The 10,000-nt window shown below is 49.0% G+C and overlaps 1 protein-coding gene across 5 annotated transcripts in view; it reads left to right on the top strand.

Annotated features, from left to right (window-relative positions):
- Positions 1–10,000, top strand: part of Sp1 (transcription factor Sp8) — a 65,009-nt gene that overhangs the window by 50,961 nt on the left and 4,048 nt on the right. Inside the window, exon 1 of one of the 5 annotated variants that reach the window (XM_086907885.1) lies at positions 3,105–3,745. The exons of the other annotated variants lie outside the window; for them this stretch is intronic. The gene's annotated coding sequence lies outside the window, so the exon portion shown is untranslated. Of the gene's footprint in view, positions 1–3,104; positions 3,746–10,000 lie in introns of those variants that run through there. 5 annotated transcript variants of the gene reach the window in all.

The raw sequence follows: 10,000 nt of genomic DNA, 5'->3' as shown, positions 1-10,000 counted from the left end.
ATATCGTGACGTATCATCGCGGCGAGCATCATTCACCGGGCGTTACGATGGGAGAAGACGAACAATGCTCGATCCCCGCTCGACACCTCGAGGCACCTTAACGCGAGCTACGTGCACTACGAGCGATCCTATTAACCCACGATTTCGGTGAAATTGTGAATACGAAATCTCTTCCTCGATCGTTATCGCACAACGAATCCTTGCATTCCGCGAACACCTCGAGAAGGAGGAGAGGGAGAGAGAGAGAGAGAGAGAAGCGTGTCAACAGCGGGGATCCCCCTGGAGGGGGGGGTGGGCAAACCCCCGCCGAGCCGGAACCAAAATACCAAACCGTCGAGGGCCCCGATGATTTATCGGCCGCCTCGTATTATACGCCCCGTCGAATTTTTTTCCACGCGTCCGGGAGAAGGGATCGAAGACAACAATTCGCTCGCTCCTTTCCTCGCGAGATTAAGAGCAAGCAGTCACGAGATTTTTTAGCTCGACGACGGGGAGCAACGACCCTTTCCAAGGCTCCGTGAAACGCTTCCGGTACACGAGAAACGGCAGGCCTCGTTCGATTTTCCCTTTAGCGAGTGAACACGCGGCCCGGTTGGAACTTGTTCGCGCCTCGATCGCGTGCTCTTAGCGTCGGGGCAAAGGAGCGGGTTTTGAGCAACGGCAGGGATAATTGGTCCGAGTTTACGAAGGAATGCCGAACGATATCGAATCGTCTGGAGAGGAAAGGAGCCTCGGGAAATGTGTATACGAGTGGGGATAGTAAAACACGTAGGGAGAGTTCGGTTAATAAAAGAAAATACGTATCGTGGGTGAGTCTTTCCAACAAGAGAACAACAATTGGAAATTATTCAATTCGTGATTTTCAATGTGGTGACTGATTATCGGTATTCCTTTAAACTCGTTCATGTTTACGATTCGTATATCGATGAGTCGATAATAGAGATAATGGAAAATTTGCTCTCCTGTCCTCTCCGTAGGCATGAATTAAACGATGCCGGTCCAACAACGTGCGCGAAAATCAATCTTGCACGCGTATCGCGTATCGCTCTCGACAGCAAAATTATCGATTCGAACGAACAGATTTCCAAACCGCACGCGTTGCGTAAGCGTACGAAACGCGGTAGTCGGACGAGATCTCGAGGAGAAACCGGAATTTCTTCGTTTCGCTCTCCTCCGGATAATTCGCATTTCGACGCCCACGCTCCTATCCCTCCTCCTCCTCCTCCTTTCACGTTGCGTAAACGTGATCCCACGTTTGTCCCCAAAGTTGCGACGAATGATCGAACGATTATTTATTGGAGGAAAGAAGAAGAAAAATTCGCTTCGATCATATTCGTTTCCGCTCAATCGTCGCTCACTTTGAAAAGACACGAGGAGACTGTTACAACGACTATGAATTTTTATGGAGGGGTTTCCAAAGTTTTCGTGGGAAAACGGTCATAAATCCTCGCTCCCGGAGCGAGGAGCAACGCCTTTCTCTTTAAGAAACTGGATCGTCGTCTCGCGATCTTCTTGCCATCCGTCCAACCAACCTCTTGCTCTTGGATATATCCAAGAATATATGTTCTCGATCCTCGATGGACGATAATTTATTTACGAGTTGAAGGGAAGGAGGGAAGGGGAGAGAGAGCCGAATATAGAGCGACCGCAGCATCAGCTCCCACGGTCGCCCACTAAATCGCGAAACAATAAATCTGGGCGCGGAGTCACCCTCTTTATGGGCCTCTTATACGGGGATGATGCCCTCGGGGGGGTGGCCTAATATGTCACAGTCTGTTGCAGCGATCTCTCCGTTACGGGCCGAATCGTCGGGGGGAGAAATCGAGGGTGGATCCGCGATTTCTGAGGGTTAGCCAGGGGTTAGACACGCTTCTAATGGACTGATTCAATACCGGCTATATCTGATAAACTGATGATCCACCGATTCTTCGAATTAAACGGATCGCTCGGTTTTTCAATTCGCTCGGGGCAATCGACACCCTTTTTTGCGAATTATATTATCGATCTGTATATATATATATATATATATATATAGAGAGAGAGAGAGAGAGAGCTTGGATAATTTTGGACAATGGATATAGAATCCATGGAGTCAACATCAACTCCACGCGATTTCACGCGTAAATTAAAAACGTGTATAAAAGTTTTATATTTTAACATTTTACGTACGAAGAAAGAAAATTTGTCTGCATCGTTGTTTCGTGCAATATTTTAATAATAAAGTAATTGGCAAGATGCGTCCTCGGTTGTTCAATAAAATCAAATTCATCTTTGTTCGAATTAATTTCATTACGGTATTCCATCAAGACTTAATAAAATTTGAAAATAATATTTCTATCGCCTAGTCTAATTTCAGATAAAAAAAAAATCCAACCATTCGACGTAGCATATCATACTACGTTTTGCCAAGAGCAGGAGGAATTCTATTCGTGAAGCGATATTTTAAAAAAATCGAACGTAAATAAATATCGTGGCGAGGGATTATTACGTGATCCTAAGAGTTTTGTCGCTCACGTGTTTACCCGCCTCTTTCATCCTCGTTTCTTTCTTTTTCTTAATAACAAGCCGACAATGCGTGTCCGGGCGTGGAACCCGAGCCAACTGTTTAACCGAGAAACGATCGGGCTTCGTGCGGCGCGGCTATCGCCTGGAAAATCGTGATCATTACAAACGAAACATGACAGCTGAAAAGTTATTTTATAATCTTTGCCTCGCTCGGTCGAGTTAACGGTGGCGATTTGCATAATCCCGGCAACGCAAGCCAAGCTAAGCCGAGCCGAGCCGAGCCGAGGCGAGGTAAAAAGCGAGGAAAAGCGCGCTCGTGCACGCGCTTGCGTATTCACCGAATTTACGATACGAAAGCACGATACGATGAAGCCATAAATTCGCGGCGGTTCCTCGCGGAAGACACGCGAGCCAATTTCGAGGATCGTTTTCATCGATAATCGTCGTCCGCGTGTCAATTTTCTATCCCTTCGATCTCCGTTAATTGGAGATTAACGACGTCGTGTTTATAAATATACGATCCCTAGCAGCGTGATAGTTTTTCTAAAAAAAAATCCAAGTAAAGATAAAATTCCAAAATTTTGCCAATAACACTCGAAAAGAAATAACATAACATATCGGCTGAAATATCAACGCCATGCGACTACTCGACTAGCTCGTCGTCATTTATAAAATACTATATGCTGAAAAACTATTTTCAATTCAATCGCGAGGATTATTGATTGCTTACAGTTTACGCGTTCATCATCCTCGTTCCAATTACGCGTTTAGTCGATGATCGAGAAGGATAAGTAATATATCTGGCTGGATTAAAAAAAAAGAAAAGAAAAGGAAGGAAAAGGAAAGGAAAAAAGTTCGGCAGAAAATCAGCACGATGAGTTATGCGGAGCGGAGATGGCCGAGGTAAATTAAACGGTGTTTAGCGGTTTCTAACTGGCCACGTTTCGCGCGCCTGTAATACCTATGCTCGTTACGCGTATATAACTCATAGTCGGAGAAAGCGCGGCGTGACCACTACCACCACCACTTTTTCTCTCTCCCTGGCCAACAACGCCGGTTTATTAACCATCCGCGACCTTCTCCGGACGGAATTTCGAATCGATGCAACAACGACGAAGCCGAGCAAGCGGTTGGAGAATTACTTCTTTTTCGTTTTCTCCTTCTTGCGCGTGGATCCTCGCTTTAGCGGCGGCACACCTGCGATCGACGAGATGAACGGGTTCACGGGTTCCTGGCAAAGGTGATTTAGCGGCGGTTTGTTGGCGTAGCGGCGTCGGGTACGACGCTTTGGACAAGCGAGAGAGAGAGAGAGAGAGGTATGCACGTGTGTTGCCGCGTATACGCATCGATGCGCATGCGCGCGCACACCATCCGACACACAGTTTCTCTGTTAAATTGCCTCGGCCGGGCCACGAGTGGATGCTCGATTTCTCACCTCGTCGCGTGTCCGCCGAGTTATCGAACGGCCGTTTGCTTTTAATTTTCCAGTCTTATTATTATTAGTGTAAAGATATTTTAAACGATTTTATTCCAAGACGATGTCACGGATTTAGGTTCGATTAAGCGGGTTCGTTAAGGCGTTTCGAAGAGATTGAGAAAGAGAGAAGGAGAGGACAGGTGCATCGATTCGCGAGCTGCATGGACACGCTCGGTTGATATGTCGGTCGGAGAGCGCGTTTCGAGCAGGAAGACGTCGCGGAGTGGAGAGGAAGGAGGAAGCCAGTTTAGCCTCGCCGGATCCCATTTAGATTTAGCCAGTGTTAGGTGTTTACGAGTTTTTAATTGAACGTAAATATTCGCAGGTGCACCCCGCGCAGATTTCCAGCCTCAATTACGAACTCGTGTGCGTGTATATATATATATATCAGGTGTATCTCGGTTTCGATGTAACCTTCCACCGTAAAAGTGGTACCACTTGGACTGTTAGAAGTATGCCGCTCGGTGTAAATTTATCGGTTGGCGAATTTCGCCGAGTACCGTTCTCTCCGCGCAACTCGTAAAATCCTGCCGCGAGTAAATTACGGCGGCCAACTAGCCGACTTCTCTTCCCATCGTTTCGTAAATAAAACGAACGAAGAGTGCTCTCGGTGTGTGGCAAATTTAATTTCCACGATTACGATTTGATTTCGAGAAGAAAGTCGAGAGGAACGATTTCGATGGCGATTTTTCCACCGAGAATTCTGGGGCTGTTAGAGATGAAAAGGTTCATCCATCATACGGCATATCGACACGTCGACACAACGATCCGAACGGAGCCAGATGTTCGCGCGTCATCTCGTGTCCTTGACGGACGTATCCCCGCAGATTTCGTCCCTCTCGAGCCTTCATCGAGACCTTTCATCCTTTCGCCCGGGGATCATTTAAATGCTAATACTCGGTTTAATTTATCGTCCGTATCGATTTCGTGCCTGTGTCGTCCGGTGACGCTATTTACTTATAACTGTGGGTAATTGAAAGAGAGCCGCCGACCGGGACCACCGTGCCGGCCACCACGATAAAACTTGAAATATACAGGGACGATGGGGAGGAGGATGATAGCTTTCGGTAGGCTAGGATCTAGGAGACGAGTAATATATCGGAGGAGTCTACCTGGCCGAACAATAACGACGAACTTACGATCCTCCTCCCCCTCGTCCTCGTCGGTCGAGTAAGAAGAACGGACGACGAAAGATGTTTGGACAAATGGCGTGGAAAATATTATCGTTATGGCCGGCCATCTTTGAAATACACACACACACACACACACACATATATAGGCGGATCAAGGCACCGATCAAGGGTTTACGAAAATTAAACACAGGTTCACGAATTTTCTTGTTGGAGTCTCTTGGTTGGGAGGGGGACGTAGGACCAACGTTGGATTAACCCCTCGTGTTTTATTTGATTACATTAAGGTTTTTATATTTATTACGCGCAGGTATGTAACGATGGATCGGCACTTTCTTCGCAAAGGGTTGATATGTAATAAGAGGAAGACTCGTGTGAAAAGAGAATTCATTTTCGCGCTTCGAAAAGCGGTGGACGAGGGGAAGGATGATTTGATCGAAGGACACTCTGCGAATTCTTTCATCGGAGTTTTTCCCCTCCAAACACTTTGGTTGCGTGTTTCCCGAACAAAAAGAGGAAGAAAAAGAGCGACTTACACCATCAATTGCTCACCCTCGTTTCCACCTCGCTTCCCTTTTCTTCTTCGTCTCGAACGTATCGCGCCAATCTCGAACGAAGAGCGATGAGTCTAATCGATCGATCGAGAAACGCGTACGTCCACGTTCGTTCCTTAAAATTAGAAGCGTTCCGAGGGGCTAGATCGGACGGATAGATGGGACACTTGGCCGCTAATTGGCCGCAGAATTTTTATTACCACTAAATTACTCGATGCAAATGCGCCGACTTCCGTCCCCCGGCTAAAATAATTCGAAGCTGGAGCACGCGCGACAGAACGGCTTGGCCGCTCCTCCGTAACAGATTTACGCCGGCTCATTACCCTAATGAAGACGTAACGGTTGAAAGACGAGGCACGCCATTTTTGCCGAAAAGCGATAATTGCTTCGCTCGAAAATGAAAAAGCGAAATGAAAGAGGAGCGCCGCTTGCTGCTTCGTGGAAATGTGCTTCGTTCACAATAGAAGAAGAAGAAGAAGAAGAAGAAGAAGAAAGAAATGTGTGGAAAAGTGGCGGTTTCTCGATTTTAAACGACATTTTACATCGATTTTACATTTTACGATTAAGGTTCTCTCTCACGAATCAAAATATATCGCGCGCATTGATCGAGTGGCCAGAGTTGGGACTTAGCGAGTCTTAGCTTTATTCCGTTTTTTATCGTCGAGTTAGCGGCTCCGAAAGCGGATCTGGAAGCTACGAAGCGAATCGCTGGAGGCGAAGGAAAAAGGGGGAGAGGCCGAAACAAGGGGGTGAACCTTAGAACGACGTTAACTCGACGAATTATAACAAACTTGTAACACAATATTACCCGCTTAATATTCCCCACGGCCGAGGATGACAGATTTACGAGTGCTAATGATTCGGTAGCCGGTTATCCCTCTCCTCCCCGATCGTTTCCTCCTCGCCGGAGATCGAGATCGATCGTCGCCTCCTCTGCCCCTGCCCTTCGCTCCCCTCCCCTTCCTCCTCCTCCCCCCCCTCCTCCTCCTCCTCCTTCTTATTCTTCGCGGTCTCCACGTGTACCCGGAAATCATCAGAGTCCAAGGTCCCCAAGATTTGAAATTTGGGAGGAGGAAGGTTCTCTGTGAGAAAATGGAGGATAACGCGACGGTGGGGGAGAGAGGAAGGGCGAGGAAGAAGTTGGACGAGGCAGCCTCCGCTCGATAGCCGAATAAATTTGGGTTGGCTCCCTGTTTTGGCCCCGGGCCACGAGGTTTTTCGGGCACGGCCGTTTCGTAACGCGGGGACGAAAAGGGCGAAAAAGAGAGGCGCTCTCTCACGGATGGATTTAATTAAAAAGCATAATTTAGAGGGGGAGGATAACAGGTAGCTGCGCCGCTTGTGGTGGGAACCGCGCGCGAGAACCGCTCTTCATGAATAAGATTATTAATCCGGAGAGAGAACTTTCCTCTAACTTTCTTGGTCGTTTCTTCGTTTCCTCGACCGGGACGAGATTCGAACCTCCGTCCTCGGGATTTTATTTCCAAGGATGGAATACCTGGTCTGAATCTTCGTCCAGAGAACTGTGTCCACCTCGCCTGATCCAAAGAGGAATTGAGATCTCGTACGAGAAAAAGGGGGGAGGGGCTCGGGGAAGCGGTTTTATCGTGTTGCGTGCACGCGGTTGCATGCAAAGGCCGATAAACAAATAATTAGCATTAGAAACGAGGCACGAGATATCGCGGCCGATCTCTGCCCGTCACGTGATCCCGAAGGGACGAGGAGCTGTAACGACTCCGCTCGCAGCGATCAACCGGCCCATACGCGGTCCCGCCAATTAAATACCGAGAAAATCTGCGATTTAATTTAATATCTCCGTTTTTATTGCGCCGCTCAGTTTTTAGTGGGCGGAGGAGAGTTTTTTCCCCCCTTTTATCGCCGGCCTTCCCTTTTCCTTTCTTTTTTTTTTACGCGTATTTCCAAATCGATACGAAGGGTCGGTTTACGAGCTCGGATATTTGTATATTTCTCTTTGGAGGAAGATAGATTCGGAGGTGCGGCTCCGAGGCAGGTGGCAGAGAAAGAGACAGTCTAGTGTTTGATTTGGTCGCCTCGAAGCACGTCGCCTCCTCCGAAAATTTCTCCTTGTTCGTTGGAACGAGAGAGGTCTCTATTTGCGGTGGAGGGAAACGTAGACGTCGGATGCGGTTCGCCACACGCCCAGTTGGATCGACACCCCCCTACGGTTTTAACCGGGTTCGCACCCTCGTTGCGCGAACCGTGTCGCCTCAGCTGTCGTGGCTGTGGCTTCTGCTCCAACACCCACCCATTCTCGCTTACATATACACGCAATCGTCGTCGATTCCTCGAATCGTGGAAACTCGGCTCGAGTTGATGGTAGAAATATCGGGATGTTCTCGGAAATGTGTAACGGATTCGATTCGTCACACCAGAGACCCGAATTCGACACGCGTCCTCGATCGTAAGATTCGAAGATCGAGCTCGTTCGAACGAAACTTCCTTCTGGACCTGAAGCTTTTTCGCTCGCTCGTTGCCGGAACTTTACGACGAGCTAGGAACGAAGGAAGGTGTTTGCGGTGTCGGACGGTCCGCGTTACGTTCTTCTTCTCGGAAGATGGTCAGAGAGAGAGAGAGAGAGAGATGCTGGCTCGGTTTTAATTTATGCGCGGCACAACCGAGGGCGTTATTAGTCGTAGCTGGCTAGGATGGGCGTGACGTCACGCGGCTAAAACAAAGGATCCTAGGCCTTTGTGCCGAGCCTACGACGTAGCCTCTCTTTCAATCGTGCCGACAGCACGGTTAACCCGACGCGAACTACGTCCGTGTTCGAATTGTATTCGTTTCACGCTTTCCTCGATCGAGCCCCTCTGTCGTCGTCGACGGGCATGCATAAAACATATAAAACGAAGAAGAATCGGGAAAGAAGGCTCGATCGAAAGACGAGGAGCAGTTAAGTAGACGTCGACGAGCGAGCGAGTTTCTCCTCGACTCGAAGGCGCCACGAAACGCGTTCTACGCGTAATTACAGAGCGGTTCGTTCGTTCGTTCGTTCGTTCGCTGCCGATATCGCCCTCGATTAATAAAACGTCCCGTTTTCCACGGGATAAAAAATCGATATCGAGATCGGGGCCGAGAACTCGGTCGTCCCGGGCAAACACCAAACATCTGACCTATCTATCTAGACCCGCGTCTCCCTAAGTGGAACGAACTTTTTCTCGCGCCACGTAGAGGCGGAGAAAGGAGCGCAGCTAATTGAGAGACGTCGTTGTCTCCACTGTCATATCGTTCCGCCGGATCAATACGTAGCCTACCTACAACCTGCACTCACGAACCTCGAGGAGGGCGTGGCTCGTACACCACCGGCCGAGAGATACCACTCTCCCTCTCCCTCTCCCTCTCCCTCCCCTTTGTTCGCCGCTTTTCTCACCCCGGTCGTACGTACGATCCACCCCTTTGGGGTGGAGGGAAACGAGGGAGAAGCGACGTTCCTGGAAGCGTTTGAGATGGAGTGGATGGAAATTTTTTTTCGAAACGGGACGATCTTCTAACGAGGATGGAGAGGCGGCGAGGATGAGAGAGAGAGAGAGAGAGAGAGAGAGACAGATTTTCTTTCTTTATTTCTTTCTTTTAAAAAGAGCGGAAAGAAGCGCTGCGACGTTGACCGCAAGCGTGGTTATTACCCTGGCAACCTTGCCCGAAGTTACAGCACGGGGTGATTGGAGAGAGGATACCTCTCTCTCTCTCTCTCTCTCTCTCTCTCTCTCTCTCTCTCTCTCTCCGTCGCTCTTTTGTCTCCAACGCGGTCGAAGGGTGCGCGTTGTCTTCGGTTGGTGCAAGCTCGAACCGCGTGGGGGCGTGTCGCCTCGATGGCGCCGGCTGCTAATGGCTACGCGGCCCGCCAGACTTTAATTTCCTGCCGCTTCCGCGGACCCTTTGCCTTCACCTTTCCGAATCCGCTCCGGACCCTTCAGCCTCCTCTCCTTTCGGTAGCCGCCGTCTCTCTTCCTACTCGCGACCGATGATGGCCAAGGTCGTTTGCATTCCGACCGGCCGTGCGCACGGGAAAACTCACGGGAGACGCGTTTCACAAACTGGATCAGGATACTGGATACTGTACGTGTATCAGCGGTTATACCAGGCCCTTAACCAATCTCTTTCTCTCCCCTTCTTTTTTTTTTTTTTTTTTTTTTTTTTTCCCCGTCTCTCCTAGGATAGGAGCGGCAATTTAGTGTCATTATACACCCTTGGGCAAGCGGTTTCTTTTTTGGAGGGGGAGAGGGGAAGGGAAGCCGATTTTGAGCCGCGATTACGGACAACGGATTTCGAGGATATTACGAGGCCCGTTGAGTTACCGTTGAGAAAGCGTCTCAATT

The sequence above is a fragment of the Apis florea genome, unplaced genomic scaffold (assembly GCF_048593485.1).
Source record: "Apis florea isolate Af1SG1 unplaced genomic scaffold, ASM4859348v1 contig_2989_pilon, whole genome shotgun sequence".
Taxonomy (NCBI): domain Eukaryota; kingdom Metazoa; phylum Arthropoda; class Insecta; order Hymenoptera; family Apidae; genus Apis; species Apis florea.
Note: the sequence above shows the minus strand (reverse complement) of the source record. Positions and strands in the feature narration are given on the sequence as shown.